This window comes from Rattus norvegicus, chromosome 2 (genome assembly GCF_021556685.1).
Source record: "Rattus norvegicus strain SHRSP/BbbUtx chromosome 2, alternate assembly SHRSP_T2T, whole genome shotgun sequence".
Classification (NCBI taxonomy): domain Eukaryota; kingdom Metazoa; phylum Chordata; class Mammalia; order Rodentia; family Muridae; genus Rattus; species Rattus norvegicus.
Genome location: NC_141535.1, coordinates 139,825,227 through 139,840,183, shown reverse-complemented (window position 1 = coordinate 139,840,183; position 14,957 = coordinate 139,825,227). Strand labels below are relative to the sequence as shown.

General features: G+C 40.5%; 1 long non-coding RNA gene across 1 annotated transcript; it reads left to right on the top strand.

Annotated features, from left to right (window-relative positions):
• Positions 1–2,624: 2,624 nt before the first annotated feature.
• LOC147996255 (uncharacterized) lies at positions 2,625–8,643 on the top strand. Its single transcript, XR_015678045.1, has 3 exons — positions 2,625–2,694; positions 6,451–6,595; positions 7,049–8,643. It is a non-coding gene; the product is annotated as an uncharacterized LOC147996255 (long non-coding RNA).
• The last annotated feature ends 6,314 nt before the right edge of the window (positions 8,644–14,957 follow it).

The window sequence follows — 14,957 nt, the reverse complement described above, 5'->3', positions numbered from 1 at the left end:
TGTGTGGTACACAGTTAGACATACAGGCAAACATCCAGGCAAAATAAAATGAAAATGGTTCAATATGTCCTTGGGTTTTTGTTAAGTATTGTCAAGTACTGTAACAAGTGTTAACATTCTGAGATGAGAATAGAGGAAAGGAGATCATCATATTTCATATCTCACACACAGAAATTAGCATTGGTTAGATTTTTCAAGATAGGATATATATAGTATATATCTATATATAGTATATATAGTATATATATATATATATATAGTATATATATAGTATATCTTTTATGATGGCCAAGTTGGCTTCAAACTGTATGTCAAAGCTGAGGCTCTCCCTGGCTAATCCTCCAGGGCTCCACACCTAGGCTGTGACATCTGTGGCTGGAAGCCCTTAGTGCCTCCATTGAGAATCACTTATAGCACTTGCCAGAGGACTTAGACATTATAATTATAACATCAATTTTGTCCAAATAATTATGCAGTCTAAAATAGAATGAAGTCCATATATGTTCCCTATCATTTATGGTAGTTTCATTTGGGCAAATTGAAAAACTCTAGTTGAGACAATGACCATTTCAAACTTAGCAGGGAGTTTATAGGGTCAAGTCCTTGTGGTCCTAACAAGCCTTGGTTATTTGCCAGTCCTGAACTTACCAATATACCAAGTAAAGAAACAAGTACTTGTGTGAAACAGATAAAGGAGGGATGTTCAATATGGCTGCTTTGTGAAAATGAAAGACCAAGGAGGTCCAGCAATGGCTCTAGTCATTCTTCAGTGTCTGAGCACCATGTCTAAGTATAAATATAGGGTATGAGTTAGACAGTCCCAGTGAAGTCCCATCCATCCCTGTCTCATCATTGCCTTGAGTTCTGTCTTCCTGTTTCTCCTAAAGTTGGTCTGATAAATTGTCAAAGGTGTTTCAATTGTCATTTTAAAATGAGGACATGAAGTTGGGTGGGTAGGGGAGAGGGGTGGAACTGGCAGGAGTTGGGGTGAGTATGATCAAAATATAGCATGTGAAATCTTTTCTCAGTTGACAAGCTTTACCAATTACTGGCATCAGGGCTTTAGTACCATCTTTCTTGGGGGACATTCCAATTCTTTCTGGTCCATTGTCTTAGTAGTTGAAGGGAGAAGACATAAGTGTCCCTCTAGAATATCTTCTCCCCTGTCTGAATAGTTATAGCTTCCAACAATGAGGAGTTCGTGTGTCCAAAATGTCAAAGTGGCAAAGTCAAGAAACCCTACTCTAGTGCCCAGCATCTTGAACTATGGTTTGTGACCCCAAATGGGGTCAGGAACTGAAAGTGGGAGTCATGAAAAGTTGTAAGCTAGGTATTTGTGCCATTGTTGCACCACTGGGCATGTCTTGTTAGGCTATCACTATTCTAGCTACTAGGATTTATATCTGAGTAAGATTTATGATTATTATTCTCTTCTGGTAATATACACAGCGCCTTCCAGTGCTATGAAAGCTACTGGAGGTGGGGGAGTTTCAAGGTCGGTACCAGTTTGATTGCTCTATGTGATATGACTCAACTACATGGTGTCTTCAGCAATAGGTCTTGCCCACAAATTGTGTATAGTAAACTGGAGCATTGGTGGCTTCTGGGATATCAAATATACTCCAGTGGATGGCCTCATGTCCAAGGGCATATGGGTAGCATAAGCCTGAATTAGATGGGTGTTTTTAAAATGAGGACATGAAGTTGGGTGGGTAGGGAAGAGGGGTGGAGCTGGCAGGAGTTGGGGTGAGCATGATCAAAATATAGCATGTGAAATTATCAGAGATTCATTTAAAAACACATCAGTCAACTCTGAGATATTCTGAAGATTCTGTACTTGTTATAGTATTATTCATCTAAGATTTAATTATTCATGGAAAAAACAAACAAGCACATCATATAAAAACTTGCTTTCACTTTTAATACATGTTAAAATATATGCATGTCAAACCATTGCTTTAAAATAAATTTTCGAATATTTTTAGTAAATATTTGAGTTATTTAATTTTGTATACATATCCTAGGTCATGAAAATGTTCCAGAGAGAAAGGGGTCATGAACAGAAAACATTTAAGATGGCTTTCTTTAAGGGGGTATCCACAAATTCATATGCAGGCAGAGAGAGAACAACCTGTCTACTAGAGAGGACCAAACATCTTTCCTGGAAACATGAATGTTAGCTCAAAGATGTAGTTCATCCTGTCTCAAATGCATAGAAGCCATTCGAATGCTTCCTTTAAAATTTTTAATGTTTTTGAGAATTCACACATGAGCACTGCATATTTTGATTAGATTCATCTCCTCCAACACTGGGAAGTTTGTTAAAGTACAGAACTGTACCTCCGTGAGATGAGCCCTGAGAGTCTGTGTGCCTTAAGTTCCCACAGAGCGCTGCTCCAATGCAGGATTCATGTTCTCTGACCAGGAGGCACACAATCCTGCCCAAGCTCTGTGGGAGGAATCTGAGAAAAAGCCAGGTAGGAGAGAATCCCACCGTTCAACTCTAGCTGGATTGAGAATTTTTGGGATGATGTCACAGGTGAGGCGGGTACAAAATAGAATGAGACCTGTCATTGGACGAGAAGGAAGGATGGGCGGGAGGAAAGTTTGAAGGAAGAGGAGGAGAGAGAGAGAGAGAGTAGCTGTGGGACAACATGGAGGCTGACGTTAAGATTCCACGCTGCACCTTTACAGGTTGTTATGAATGTTCTTAAGGGATGGGTGTGTACCAGGCTTTGTATGTTTAGGGGGGCAATTATATCTTATCAATTGGGTCAAAGGTTATTGTGCTGTGTGTTCTTCCGTGTGCAGATTTAAGAGAGTGTGTGGTGGCTGGTCTGGGCCGCCACAGAGTTGGGATGTGTGTTTCTGGCATGGAAACCTGCCTTGGGAATTAGGTAGAGAGATTGCTGCCAGTCTAAGAGAGAGGCCTTCGGCAGTGTGATATGGGCTAGAGCAGAGCGGGACTGAAACTTAAGATATCTAGCAGATATCTTGGGGCACAGCAGTGCCGGATCTAGTGGGGTAAAAAGATAGCATTTTATTTTTTATATTTTTACAACACCAAAAATCATCATAGAAAGGTTCACTTTTAAATAAAATAATTTAACCAAATATAATTTTGTTTCCAAAGTTTCATACAGAGCGTTTAAAAGACACACAGATTTTCTATGAGAAGTGTCAGGCTTCCTTCGCTTCCAGTTCCTATGCTGCTGGAATCGCTGACTGGAGCCAGTGTGCTGACCCTTCAGTCGTTTGGATCCACAGCGGAAAGCAGCATTTCATAACCGCCACTGCTGATCTCCCCTTTCGGTGTGAGGTAGTTAATTGTTTCACCAGTAGAAATTTAAATCGATACTCATGTGGCTTGGTGTTCTCTCTTTCCATGACTATGCATATACATTTAATATAATACATACATATCCCCATTGCCTGAAGACATTTCATTTCATAGTAACTTTTGTTGGATTGATATTCATAATTTCAACAAATATATAGCTATAGTTCAGATTTATATTGTTGGCCATGGACACTTTTTTGTAAACAAACATGTCCCTTAGAGTTTTCATTGTTTTTGTTTTCTCTTAGCTTAGAATTTTCTGTGCACTGTGAATCTGATTGTTTTCCCATGGTACACGAGGCATTTAATGCAACCCCGATCTTTGTGTGCCTTCTCCACATTTTTCCTTACCTTCTGATCCCAATCCCTCCACCACCAACCATCCTCCTCCTCAGTTAATGACTTTGGATAGTGCATTTTGATATCAAGTCACTTCTGAGACTTCAAGAGAGTCCCCAAGAGGGAACAATTACTGACAAGACAGACAGTAGCCTCTTAAGTTGGAAGACACTGACTGCCCATCATGGAAATATTGGTCCCTCTTCTATATCCTTACCATCCTGTTCTGAAATTCCTGTCTTTTCTTTCTGTTTTTTTTCCAAGTCATCTTGAACTTTTGAGAGTCTTATTAGGCTTTTTAGCATTTGGAATTCGGACACTCTGATAGGCCAAGCAGGCCATTGCTGTGCTGTTGGCTTCCCACCATGCACTTGTTGACTTCACGTCTCCACAGAGGCATGGTAAGGACAATATAGATTCAGGCATCTCAGAAACTGTGAGATGGAAAGAAAAAAAAAGCTATTGTTTCTAGATAGGCTCTTTTCTGAGACTGGAGTGTTTCTTTGATGTTGTAAGTTTTCAAGATTACCCATAGAGGAAAATCCAACATTGATCTTCCACAAATGGGGCTTTTGTATACATAATGTTATTTGGGCTCGTGGCTTTTTACATATGTGATGTTATTTAGGCTTGCCAATGGTTTTAAAACTGGATAACTTGTAGAGAGGCCTGATGACTTACTTTAACCAAAAAATATCAGAAATTGGATCCAGCTTCACATTTTACATGACTCGCCAGTCTGTAAGATTCTATGTATGAAGAGAGACATAATGTCTTCAACATGAGCCTCATTCTGCATATCTAGTCAGCGCTCACAAGTGTCACGACCAACAGAGGAAGCTGATGCTTGACTGCAGTTTAGTGACAGTTCTCTGGTGGCCATGTATTTCTTTGCCCTCAGTTCCACTAAGGAATTTGCTAAAGACAGCTTCGTGCAGATGGAAGGAGCCTGCAGGTTGAAATATATCTAGTCTACAGACGCTCATTTTGGCCTAACTATGGTGAAGATTTTAGGAAACCTGAGCATGATGACTTGGGGAATGTGTCCATTGGATAGCATGTTTATTACTTTCTCCTGTTCCCTCCAAACACTGGCTATGAACCCAAAGTCCCATTAACAGTTATCAACCGTGAAGTGAAGCATTTGGAGGAAACTTTTATGAAGTCAGAAAGAAAAATCACAGATCATCAGAAGAATAGCCCAACCCTCATCTTCCCTCAGAGCAAAGGCGGTGTTGGATGCGTGAAGTGACAAAACTTCTTTATTTGGGTGGAGAAGTTGGAGCGATGGCGTGCAGCCTGTGTAGCTTAACTGCTGAGAAGAGAACCCCAAGAGCCACAGACATAGTGTGTGTTCAGATGCACATGGCTCTCCGATAAACACTTGCATGTGTGCTTCTTGGCTGTGTGAGAGACTCAGAACTGTGTTCAACTATAGCTCACCCTCTTTTTGTTCATTCCTCAGTTTTCTAGTGACCTGAGAAGTGATGAAATCTGTAGTTAAGGGGGTCGAATTAAAATGAGCTTCCAATAGCTAGAGAGGTGACTCTGCAGTTAGGAGCACTTGCTGCTCTTACTGAAGACTTGGTTCCATTCCCAGCATCCACAGGTGAATCACATCATCTGCAACTACAGCGTCAGGGATCTGACACTTCCTTCTGGCCTCTTCCGGCACAAGGCACACATACGCATGGGCAAAACACTGATACACATAAATTAAATAAATCTAAAACAGAAAATTCAGTAAATATGTATTAATGTTGTGTTCTTTTATTTCTTACCTGATATTTTAGGAAAAAGACCTCGGAACATTCACTTTATTAAGTTCTTCATTTTTTTCTCATTTTTATTTATTTTTAAAAACAGAGTTTCACCATGTAGCCAGGCTAGGGTGGTGCTCTCAACACAACCCTGTCTAGCTTTGAACTCGTGGAGATCATCCTGCCTCAATCTTTTGAGTGTTGGGATTACAAAAGCATGATGCTACCACACCCAGTTCTGATTTTATTGCTTATGACTTCCTTCCCTTCATTTTTGATTCTCTACTACATGTATGAGAAACACAATATGATTCCCACTGGGCCCAAACATATGCCATATGTGTTATGATTCAATATATAAGACTCAACTTTCGGCTTCTTTATATGTGGTAACCCTTCATGTGTCTGCATGTTGTGTGTGTGTGTGTGTGTGTGTGTGTTTGTATGTGTGTGTGTGTTTATAGAACAACAATATTTTTAAAAAATACAGAAAAAGATTCCCATTACATGATCCAGAGGATATTACTGGAAATATTTTGGTTTTTTTAAAGCATGTAAACCAGGATTAATTCTTGCAGGCAAGAAGAAAATTGAATAAAAGAACCTGAAACAAGCAACAACAAAAACCAACCAAACAAACTGCAAATAAAATACCATAGCTGTGTTGGCCATCATACTCCAAAATGACTGAGTCAGAGAAACAGGAGAGAACAGACTGTATATTAAACAGCACCGCTTTAAATATGCGATAATAAAACCATGATTTAAATCCCAACAAAGAGTGATGTCATAGATTCCAGTTGCGAAAGTAAACAGCCATTTAATCCTTTCCCTAGGGAAGCCGACTGGCCTTAATGGAAGTTTAAGTGGCCTCTGTCCTCTTGTCGGATGTCCCAATGGGAATGATGTTAGACCCCTTGGAGGACTGGCCCCTCTAATCCATTGTTAGGATTGACTATGAAATTTCGATCATTTATTTACTAATCAATTATTTATTTATGTTACATTTAGGATTGTTTTGCTGGAGCGTGTGTGTGTGCACCATGTGTGCTCAGTGCCCGCAGATCAGAAGAAGACACCAGATGCCCTGGAGCTGGAGTTACAGACAGTTGTGAGGTGTCTTGTGAGTTTTGAACCTCCGTCCTCAGCAAGGGCTGTAAGTGCAAGATTGCAGAGCAATCTTTCCAGTCCTTGAACAGACTTTCTTAATAAGATCCATAATTATATCATTCTTCTAACTGAATTAAGTAACGTGGGAAGTTAACAGCAGTGTCCGGGGCAGTGAGGCATGGCCTGTGTTAATGTGAACCTGGCACAACAGCCAAGCGTCCTTTGGAAACATTTCATACTATTCTGAGAACAGGGTTGGAGACAGTATCCATGAGATCCATAGCTATGCAATGCTAAGATCTTTCTTATGAAAAATTAATAGGAACAGGGCTCCTGGAAGAAAATCTGCAGAAATAAGAAGCCCTGGGACTTAAACTTCACTAAACTTGCAAAAAGCATGCCTTTTTCTGAGCCTTGGCACTTCCTCCTTCTATTGTTAACAGTAAAAGTTAAAGAAAGGTCTAATGATCCGCATTTTCCTTTGTTCGTGTCCTTACAGGGTTCAGTTTGACTTCATGAGAAACTGCTGAGTTGTTGCTGTTATTTCTACAAATACTGTCTTCATTAGTATCAAATTTACTCCCTTAAGAACAAAGTTGTATAAATGTAATGTGTTAAAGATGGTTTCAATGCAGCACCAAGGAAGCCTGCCATTCAACTAAGTGGATGTCAGCAAATTCTTTGTTGGGTTCTCTGGGTGAAGATCCTTATGTCATCATTGGCTGTTAGCTGCATCCTGATTCCAGAGAGTTAAAACATGGATTTACATATCCCAGAGTTGATGGAAAACAGTAGTTGTTTCTTATTTTTTTTTAAATGTATTTAGCTCCTTTATATTTCATGTGTATATTTGGCTGCAGATATGTGTATGCACCATGTGTGTGCAGTACCCACAGAAGCCAGAAGAGGGCATCTGATCTCACACACACAGGTCTCCCCTATTGTGAGCTGAGAATCCAACCTTAGTCCTTTGCAAAGGCAGCCAGTGCTCTTAACCTCCGAGCCATCTCTCCAGCCCTTGGATTTGTTTGTAATTCTTGCTATGTTTAGTTTACTCTTTTACTATTATTTCTTTTTAATTGAAAGCTTTATGAGATAACAGTTACATATGTTAAGGTTTACTAATTTGAATGTTTGGCCTAATATTTAACACATTTAAATACTTAGGGAATCATCAGCACAGTTCAATTTAAAACATTTTGTGATCCACCAAAAAATCTCCATGGTCACCCCTATTTGTTCTCATCAATGTAATGCTGCCTGTTTTATTTACATTTTCTTGCGATTGCTTTTCGTTTTCCTACTTTATGGTTTATGGCACAAATCTTAACTAAAGCTATCTATTTAAAGATTACAAACTCTGGGAGGCATTTGATCTTGTTGAGGAAGGATGGCTTTCCTTACTGCTGGAGTGACTGCCAGGCTTTCTTGGCCTTGCCTCTCAGCACCATCTTGGAGGTTGGGAGTAGGAAGGACTATCTTGTGTCAAAGTATGTTCTCTCTGCCTCTCTGTTAATCATTACCACTGCGGCCAGCTTCCAGCCCCATCTGACAGTAATAAACATTGTCAACAAGGCTGGCCTGGGCATTGTAGGCGGCCTGCATGTTGCTACAAGGCCACCTCCCCTTTCCTCATTTTGGATATGGAGATTTGCTTAAGCTTCATCCATAAGCTGATCGTTCAATTCGTTTTATCCTGAAGATCCTGGTTTCAGCTCCTGGTCTGAGTTTCAGTGAAGTTTTAATCCGATGAGTCCTAGTTGGAGGACTTCTTGGCAGCCTCTCTTGCTTTCAGAGATAGTGTTGAACTCTGTGGCTTTATTCCTTAGCTCCCCATTCCACTTCTGGTCCTGGAGATGTTTCTCTTATCCTAACATCTTATCTTTCATGTTAAGGATGCTCTCTGCTCAGGTCCAGTTCATTAGTCCCTGTGTTCTTCAGGCTGTGTGCACACCTGCCTCTAAGTGTAGGTCATCTGTGTTTAGACTCTCACGGCAAGACATTAAAACACCACACAATGGGGTTGGGGATTTAGCTCAGTGGTAGAGCGCTTGCCTAGGAAGCGCAAGGCCCTGGGTTCGATCCCCAGCTCCGAAAAAAAGAACCAAAAAAAAAAAAAAAAAAACACCACACAACCAGTCAGGAAGCTTACAATATGACAAAGGATCTTTGCAGCGCTGAAGGCTTGTCTGCTGCTCTGCTGCTCAGGGGTTTGCAGACTCGTGTGTGATTATTTTGGATGTCTAGTTTTTGGCTACGGGGTTTTGGGTTTGGAGAGTGGAAGAACAAAGATAAGGTAGAGTCTTTACTGTAGGAAGTGGTAGATATAATTTTGGGTTTTAAAGACATTTATGCAGGTGATGTACCTGTGGGATTCAGGATGTGTTCTGTGGGAAGGACACAGGGACAGAAGACTGCCAACAGAAGAACTGATGGAATGAAATGTGCCTGAATGTTAAGAGAGAGGAATGAGTCTTCACGGCAGAGCAAGGGTATAGCCCGGTTGGTCCACAGGTCTTAGCATCTCTGATTTATTTTTCTTGCCTGCTATGTTAGGTATCTGATTACCGCTCTAGTTGATGGTAGTACTTGGGAAAATGGAGTTGATCAGACTGAAGTTTCACACAATAGCCAACTTTATTCAGAGCATCAGACAATTATACTCTGTCAGTCACATGAGTAAATCGTATAATCACAACAAGCTGTGGGCAAAACACATGTGGCAAAAGCATGTTTTTCCATTGAGCTATATAAATGGATAACAGTTCAGAATGAATAATCTGAAGTAAACTCATTCCTGTCCAGTACACCTGGGAGAGGCACAAAAACACATTTGAAGAAAAAAAAACTGAGGTCCCAAAACTTTTGTCTTGGTTCCTTTTTGGTTCCTTGGACTTTTCTCACAAGCACCCATAAACCTAACATGATTCCATTCTTAGACTGTGTTTCAAAAGTATCTAAATTCATATAAGATTAAGAAGAAGGCAGCCACTGTTATAGAGACTGACAGATTGAGGATTGGGGTTGGAAAGATGGCTAAGAGGTTAAAAGCACCTGCTGCTCTTGAAGTTTTATTCCCAGCATCTATAGGGTGGGCCACAACTTTCTGTAATTCCAGTTCCAGTGCATCCAACTTTCTTCTGGATCCTGGGGCACTGACACACACAGGTGTACATGCACACACACACACACACACACACACACACACACACACACACAAACACACCATACACCAAGTACATACAACATACACACTCCCACCAGTCACATATAACACACACAATATACATACAACATACACACTCACACCATAACACACACATACATACCATACACACACACACCATACACACACACATACCACACACACATGTACACACACACACACACCACACACACACATGTACACATAGTAATAAAAGGTATTAATGTTCAATCACGTCACTAAGAAGTGTGGTCATGCTCATATGTAATCCCAGCTAAGGCAGGACCACAGGTTAGAGGCCAGCCCAGGGCACACAGAGAGACTAGATCTTTGATGTGCCCTCTCCCAAGGATGGTGCCAATGCTCATTTTTGCATATTCTATCTGTGTCACTAGTGAATACTCAGGAATCTCCTTGTTTATTCTTATATAGCCAGTTCCAGGCCAGGGGGCTACACAGTGAGAGCCTGTCTCCAATTGCAACCGTAGTAATAATCGTTATCATTACTATCATCACCATCATTAATCTTCACTTATTTGGTCAGACATTCACAGTTGTCTTTCGCCCAAATTGAAAAGTATCGGTTTTAAATTTAATTTAATACATAATCTATAACTAAATATACGAACATTTATAAATGCGTAGACAGCATAATTTCATAACAGGATTTTGGTATTTTTAGCAAAGGCATTTGCAGAAATCAGGGAACAAAGTCCATGTGCTCCTGTCTGGTGTGCTCATCCCCCCGGCCCTCCCAAGCAGGGAGCGATCTGCCTGTTTCACCACTGTTTGGAATTTCTATAAATAGACTAAAGCTATATAGTCCTTAAAGAACATCTGGTTTCTTCCTTGCAGCATACCATCTTGAGATGTATTTATGGACTTGCATAAATCCCTCAATCATTCCTTTTTATTGCTGACTTGTGCTCCTTGTGCAGATGTGCAGTGTTCCGTCCATCCAGCCACTAAGCTGTGGGCTCAGGTTCTCTGAGACTGTAATTACACTCATGAACTCTCGTGCTCCCTGTCCTCTGATCCTGGGAATCTTCCCATTTCCCCATCGCTTCTTACTTGTGTATTTTTAATTTGTTGCAACTTCAAGTTCAGCAGTCTTTCCCGCTTTTCTTTGTTTATTCCACGCAGGATTTTGCACAGCTGATATTTATTTTGCATTCTTCCATTCTAAGATAACTTACATTTCCTCACGATCGTTGCGTTATCCTTTCGACCGCGCACCTTTGTTTCTGATTCTATTGCTTGTTTTCCCTGCGATGCATTACCTGCCTTTTGGTACATCTGGCAGGTGTTTGATGTGGTGCCATGCTTTGCATGGCAAATGTGATTCCTTCAAAAGTCTTTATTTACCCACGAATTATCCTGGACTTAGATCTGGTGCAAAGATGAGATGGTTATAAAAACTGTGTTGTTCTGAGTCATGCTCTTAAGCTCTGGGAGGCAGATCTGTCGCCTCGTCATGATGACAGCGTACAGCTTTGGTTTTAGAATGTGCCAGGAGATCAGTGAGAATGCCCCTCCCCCAGAAACCCCTTTGGCCTCTGCTTCCTTGGGAAAGTTCTGCATTGTAGCTGTTTCCCGTTCCTTATGGAGTTTATGCGTGTCTTAGCTAGCATTAATGAGGGCTCAGAGAGACACTGCTACCCCCCGAAGCATTTTAATTTCTGGAATTCTGTCTCCCTTTCATAACCCTGCCAGTTCTGTTTGTAAGGTTACTCTACAACTGTTGGGGAATTACATTTACTTTGATTTATAAATTAAAATCACGTTCCTTTATGGTGCACAATGCAGTATTTTGAAACATATATGTGTTAGGCAGTAGAAAAACTGAGGTGATTGACATATATTTTCATTCTGTTTTATAATGCATTTTTCTTTTAAAATTAGAAAGATTGATCAGTGGTATATTACTATTTACGTTTTCAAATCATTTTAATTTTTAAATCTTAAGGGAATAAATTATTCTTTTTCATTTATCCATGTATTTTGTGTAGGCAACTGACCTTACCTTTGCTTATAAAAATAGCATTATGTATTTTTAATCATAATGAATGTATCTTAGTATTACTTATAAAGTAATAAATATATTAGTGATCCCCCACCCGTTTGTTTATCTGGATCTGTCTTCCTTGCTTCCTTTTTGAGAGGTATTTTAGCTTAGAGGATGGTTCTCCTCATCTACAGATTCAGACAACCTTTAAATAAAAGAAATCTAGGGGGAAATGTGTTTGGATATACTTCCAACTTCTGGCCACTCACTCTCTAAGCTATGCATATCAGTGGTGTTTACATGACTTTCACACTGTGCTAGTTACCCAAAGTCACGCAGAGATGACTCCATATGGGGGAGTCTGTGTAGGTTGTACGTAAACACTCCAGCATCTGTATTTAAGGCTTGTATCCATGTGGATCCTGGAGCCAGTCTTCTGCCTCCAAAGGACGGCTGAATAAGAGTCTACGCCAAAGCTTTTATTTTGCTTGACCTTAAAGGAAAAAGATTACTTAATTGTCTCCTGCTGTCCTGATGAGAAATAAATGGTATTTATTCTCTGTATGAAATATGTGCTGATTTTTAAATCTTCTTTTAAGGTTACATATATTTTTTACATTACATCCTATCTTTAAGTGTAATATCCTTTTTAGTATTTTGCAAGGTTTAACTGAAATTCCAATATCTTTGATTAAATTAGAATTAACATTTCTTCTTGTATTTTCCCTTCCTCTCAAAACCCCCAGGTCATTTTTTTTCTTTTTCATCAATCACTGCTCTCTGCTATTTCAATTACTCTGTCTTCATATTTACAAATCATTTCTTCTGTAATAATTAGTCTTTCAAAATATCATCTGACATTTTTTTTACTGCAGAAGTGGCATTTCTAAGTTACAAAGTTTCCTTTTAGTGCCTAAAGCTGTTTTTGTAAGTCTCTAAACTATTTCCGTCTTTCTGTCCAGTGTTTCCACTTCATCTTGAGGCAGAGGATTGCTCTAGGATGGCGCACTTCTGCATCCTTCTATTCTGTGTTGCGAGAGTTGGGGCTGGAGAACACTTGTGAGCGGTAACCCTCTTCTCAGGCACCCAGCACATTGAGATGCACCAGCAAGTCAGATTAGACTGAAAATTCAGGTTCAACACTGGTAAGCCTGCCTCAAAGATGCCACTCGGGTCATTGGTAAAGGCTATGTATTGTGGCCCATTGTGCCCAGGCAGGACAATTACAGAGCTCCTGATGCTACCAAGGGCTAACCTGAGCCCTCAACTGAGCTTCCAACTGAGCACTCAAGGAGTTCCTTGGAGCACGAAGCATGCAGATGGGCACGGAGAGCATCCGTGTCTCCAACCTTGTATCTTCTCTTGCAGAAGAGCAAAGCCTTATGGAGATAGGAATGAGCGTCCCTAGGAAGTTTTACCACTCATTCATGGATTCATCACCTTGTCTTTAATTAGTATTGCATATATATGCATATGTATATGAGTATATCAATGTATATAGATACACGTCCTACTGGGTCTATTTAATGGTGCTTGTATGTGCATGTATTACTGATACTCGGGTTGGGTAACCAATAAGGAGGCTCTTTCCTAAAGACTGACTTTCCCCCTCTTAGAAGCCATGGCTTGCCCATCATTCTTCATCTAGGGGTGGGGCCTTGGGAAAATCTCATCCATACACTTTGGAACGTCTACTGGTGTGATTATTACTCAGGTCTTGTTTAAGTGGCGATAGTGTGAGATTTCATGGATTCAGCTGACATCCTGGGTTTTATTTTTCCTTCCTCTTTCTTGATGTTTCCTGAATGTGTGAGTTGTATAATAAATATCCCTATTGGAGCTGGACATGCCAAGCCACACTGGGTCTAGGCTAATCTGTGCACCTTGAGGTGGCCACGATAATGCCTATTTCATTCATTTCTATAATTTTCATCTTTTCAAACCTTAAGGTTTTATTCTTTGCAATTGTTTTAAAATAGCAGTGAGCTTTGGAGAATGCTTACGTTCAGATCTATGAGACAAGCTCCAGTGATTCGTCAATGTTTGGAAAAGAATGAACTATCCAATTCCTAGGTCCTCATCCAATTCAAAGGCCCCTCACCCAATCCGAAGGTCTCTCATCCAATCCCAAAAGACTCTCATCCAATTGAGAAGACTCTCATCCAATCCCGAGGCCTCTCATCCAATCCCAAGGCCTCACATCTAATCCCATGGTTGATGGTAAATCAGACCGAAACTGGCTTCCAGAGAAGGTAAAAGCAGCCATGTTTTTGATGTAGTTCTGTTGAAATGCCAATAAGGATGCAAAAATCTCAGAGGACAGTGTTAGCTTGCAGACCATTCTGCTAGGCGCCTCCCAGGGACCTAGCAATGGCTTGTGTCATCATACGTCACTTCCAGGTGTGGGTGGCATATGAAAGGACAGCTGTTCCCACAAGTTCCCAGCCTGTCTCTCTTTCCTCCTTTCTATCCTTCTCTGCCCTCCACCTACTCCCATTGCTCTGTTCTGTCTGTCTGCCTCTACCCCTTCTCCAGGCCCTCACTCTCTCCCATTGCCTTATAAAAACCACCTTTAGACCAGATCTGTCACATGGCATGAATTCTCTGGGGAACACTTTGGCATGGGCCTGCCAGGTACTCCCCTCTCCCCCCAATATACTTTACAACAGATGAAATATGTTCCATTTTCCTAGATGAAAAACTATGGGGAATTAATGACTGTTCAAAGAGAGAGAGAGAGAGAGTCAGTCTTTTCCAGAGGTAAGCCCTGTTATAGGTTATCCAAACCCAAGGGCTCAACCCTAAACACGTGTACACACAGAGAAGCACTGTTAAATGGACCCAGTATAGTGTGTGTGGCTTATGAATTTGAGAAAGAATGGAGGGATACAGAAGGATTTGGAGTTAACAAGAGAATAGGGAAATAATGCAATTTTTTTTAAATTAAGAGATTAAAATTTTTCTTCTAATTTTCAGGACATGCGTTACCATTATAATTGTTTTGTACTAAACCTTTTAATTGAAGTACAGTGACTATGTAAGGAAACCACTTGGCCATAAGTTAGTAGCCATTTGTAAACTCAACACAGCAATGAACATTATCCCCAAATTAAAAAAAAACACACACAGGTGTTTCCAACACCCCAAAAGCAACCCCAGCTCCCTGCAGATCACTACTTGATGGTAATTTCTTCAAGG